This window comes from Sminthopsis crassicaudata, chromosome 2 (genome assembly GCF_048593235.1).
Source record: "Sminthopsis crassicaudata isolate SCR6 chromosome 2, ASM4859323v1, whole genome shotgun sequence".
Lineage (NCBI taxonomy): Eukaryota > Metazoa > Chordata > Mammalia > Dasyuromorphia > Dasyuridae > Sminthopsis > Sminthopsis crassicaudata.
In genome coordinates, this window is record NC_133618.1 from 539,341,985 (window position 1) to 539,346,098 (window position 4,114).

Consider the following 4,114-nt stretch of genomic DNA (forward strand, 5'->3'; position numbering starts at 1 on the left):
CTCCTGGCTCCCTCCTCTGCTGTCTGGGTCACAGAATATTCAGAAGCTCACATCACTGACTGACTTCACTAGCTGAAGTTCCATTAACTAGATCTTGAAACAGTTTTATCAGAGCTCATGGCCCTTACCATTTCCCTTTCCTCTCAGGTTGCTTCCTCTCAGACCAGATTTATAGATCCTGATCTTTACTCAAGCAATTTTTCTTTGCTGTCATCGCAAAAATCTTCTCCAGAAATTCCCAGCTAGTCTCAGGGGACCTTAGAAGATAGTCTGACAGATGTCTTCATTCACTATCACTGGTTACAATGCCTGAGGTTTACCCCATAGTTGCCATTATTTCAGAAGCTTCTTCTTTGGATAAATCCTTATGACTCTTTGGTTCTGGTTCCTCTAAGTGTCTGGGGTTCTCTGCCATGATAACCTCTTCCCCTCTGGGGCTCCATTGCTCCGATACCACTCCTTCAAAGTATTCCTCATTCTGTGTGTGTGCCCTTTTCTCTGTCTCTGCATAGGTCTCTGTCTCTCTCTTCTCTCTTCCTTCTTTTTTTCCTTCTCTCCCTCTTTCACTTTCCCCTTTCTCATTCTCTTTCTTCTTCCTTTTTTCATTTTTTTCTTCTACCTCTTTCTCCTCTCTCTTTTTCTCTCTCTCTATCCATCTGTCTCTCTTTCTTTTTGTCTACCTGTCTCTGTATGTTTCTCTGTGTGTCACTGTCTCTGGCTCTGTGTCTGTCTTCCTGTCTGTTTCTTTTTCTGGTCTACATGCAGTTTTATTTCAGTGGATAAAGGAGCTGAGCTTTTGAAGAATGACCACCACCTACTTCAAGCTGAGATAATGGTACAATTCTGTAAGTAAGTCATAGAGACTGTATTGTCTTAGAAGGGGAGTGGCTTTAGTCAATTTTCTCTACAATCTATTTCTCTCTTTAATCTAGTCTTAGATACCAGTCCTTTCTACTCCATTAATTTATAAATAAATTATAAATAAAACTATGCTATGTTTTTGTACTCAAGTACTTATAAGGGTAGCAAGTAGTTATCCATTGAGATGTACCATACATTGATGTACCAAGATTCACCTGGATGGGAGCAACAAGTCAGAGAACTGAAATGACTCCAAAACCTTTTTTGTATGTACCATTATAATTTCACAAGTTTCTTAAGACTGTGACTCCTTTTTTCCTTGTTAGAATTATTTGTGTTTATGTCATCAGGATTTTATTTTTGAAACCATCTCATTCTTCTCAAGTCATCTCATCTTGTAGGACTTTAGGTCATGACATTTTATCTATCCTTTCTCTGAATTCTGAGATCTGCGCTCCCAAAGTCTATCCTTCAAAGCTTTTAAGATCATGGGATCTCCAATACAGATTTCTTTTGCATAGATTTGATCTGATCTGAATGCTCTCTCCATCTTTGCCTTTTTGGGGGGATGCTATTTCATTTTTTAATATCAAGTACTAAGGTGTTAGAGTCCAAATGTGGAGGTCCTACTTTCAGGACTATCAGGAAAATAATATGCTACAGAAATGACAACAGATTTGTTCTATTTTCCATCAATTTATTGCTTCCTTTTAGTTTCATCTATAAACATTCTTAGTGATGCATCTTGACTGGATCTTGTGCCAAGTTCTCTGCAGACTTGTTTTTCCCCTCTAATCTTCTTTACTATTTTACAAGGCAAAATTACTCATAATCTACCCTCCTCTTCTGAAATGTTTTGAAAATAAATTCATATTCTAAACTGGTATTGCCTTTAGCTGTCATATTCTTGACAAAGAAATCGTGTTTGCTTGGGGAAAGATAAAAAGCATTTGTGTAGTGCTTACTATGTGCCAGCACATAGTATTAAGCATTTTTAATGAATATTGTCTCATTTAATGTGCTTTTTATCCCTACTTTACAGATGAGAAAAAAAATTTTTTTGAGTAGCAATAGTCTAGGTTTATTTATGCCTGCGTAAGGTCGATGTCACAGCACACACACCTCAGGAGTGGAGTGCCCGCCACTTGTCCAAGGGGCCTCGGCTGGGGATGGACTTAACCCCACAGCCATCAGGAATGAGCCGTTTCTCAGCTATTATATCCTCAAATTCATCAGCACTGAACTTGGTGAACCCCCACTTCTTGGAGATGTGGGTCTTCTGGCGGCCAGGGAACTTGAACTTGGCCCTACGCAAAGCTTCAATTACATGTTCTTTATTCTGGACCTTGGTTCGAATTGACATGATAACTTGGCCAATGTGTACACGGGCAACAGTGCCCTGGGGCTTCCCAAAGGCTCCCCGCATGCCAGTCTGGAGCCTATCAGCCCCAGCACATGATAACATCTTGTTGATACGAATGACATGGAAAGGGTGTAGCCTCACACGAATATGAAAGCCATCTTTGCCACAGCTCTTCACCATGTACTTGTTGGCGCAGATCCGAGCTGCTTCTAAGGCTTCTCTGATGACAGTTATTCATATTCATCTGACACCATATGACCACACAATGGAAATTCATCCACTTTTGCTTTCTTTCTGCCAAGGTCAAAGATTCTTATCTTGGCATCAGGAACTCCCCTGCAGAAACGGGACTTAGGGTATGGCTTATTTTTACAGTACCTATAACAGCGGGTGGGACGGCGGCCCATGGCGCCGGTGCCCCCAGGGACTGTGTCTCGCCGAGGGGAAAGGGCTACAGATGAGAAAACTGAGGCAGACAGAGCTTAAGTAATTTGATTAAGATACATAGCTAGGAAGCATGTAAGGCTAAATTTAAACTCAGGTCTTCTTGATTCAAGATCCAGTAGGTCAGAAATATCCACTGCACCACCAGATGTTTCCACTTAGCTGAGACTCCCCCCCCCCCAGATTCTTAGTTTTATTATTTTGGCACTTACTTTATACTAATTAAACTTTGGTAGGAAATGGTAAAGATCCATGTTGATATTTTCTTCTTTATTTATTTCCCATTTCCAACATCAAAATCTTATTTGAATAGGGTCAGGTTGCAGCTATCATAATTGATTGTGACATTTTCTTTTCATCTTGACTCTTCTTGTTTGACATTAATTTTGACTTTTGCTCTAATTAGTTAATGGGAAGGAAAGGAACAAGCACTTATGTTCCTACTATGTGCCAGGCACAGTGCTAAGTGCTAAGATAATAGCTAATAGCTAATATTTGTATAGTACTTAAAATCTTCCAGGGCAGGTGGCACAGCAGGGTATCAAGCCCTGGAGATAGGAGAATCTGAATTCAGATCCAGTCACAGACACTAACTATGTGACCCTGTGCAAGTCATTTAATCCTGTTGTCAGTTTTCTCATGTGTAAAAAGAGCTGAAGAAAAAATAGCAAACCACTAGAATATGTTGTTGTTGATCATTAGTTGTTTCTGACTTTTTGTGTCCCCCTTTGGGAATTTCTTGGTATGGATGCTGAAGTGCATTTCACAAATATTGTCTCATTCGATCCTCACAACAGCCTTGGGAGATAGGTATTATTATAATATCCATTTTACACATAAAAAAAATTTAGGTGAACAAATTAAATAATATCCCACAGTCACATAGTGTCTGAGACCAGATTTAATAATAATAACTAATATTTTTATAGCACTTACTATGTGCAGGATACTGTGCTAAGTGCTGTACTAAATTCTCAGTTGAACCTCAGAACAACCCTGGGAGATAGGCACTATTATTATCCTCACATTACAGATGAGGAAATTGAGTTAAACAGATTAAGTGACTTGCTCCACTAAGTATCTTGTATTTGAATATGTCTTTTTGATTCTAGGCTGCCTTGCGCTATTCACTGAGCCACCAACTACCTTAAATGATCTGACTGAATACAGAAATTGATTCTTAAATAACTTATCTGTTCCTATCCAGTTGTTTCCTGTTAAGATACAGGATAATTTTTTGAGACATTGATGCTCATTATGACCAATGCTTTCCATCTTTTTTGAAGTCATTCATGATATCTAGATGTGAGACTTTGGAGTCATCTGTAAGTCCTCAGTCTCTTTCATTTCTTAATTTGGAGTCATACTTCCCCCAAAAGTTTTTCACTTTCCTTCTCTATGACCTCCTTCATAATGAAATCATTGAGTATCAAATTTACTTAGATT

At 39.0% G+C, this 4,114-nt stretch overlaps 1 pseudogene; it reads right to left on the reverse strand.

Moving 5' to 3' along the window:
- Nucleotides 1-1,916: 1,916 nt before the first annotated feature.
- LOC141558085 (large ribosomal subunit protein uL16-like) lies at nt 1,917-2,658 on the reverse strand (annotated as a pseudogene).
- Nucleotides 2,659-4,114: the final 1,456 nt, after the last annotated feature.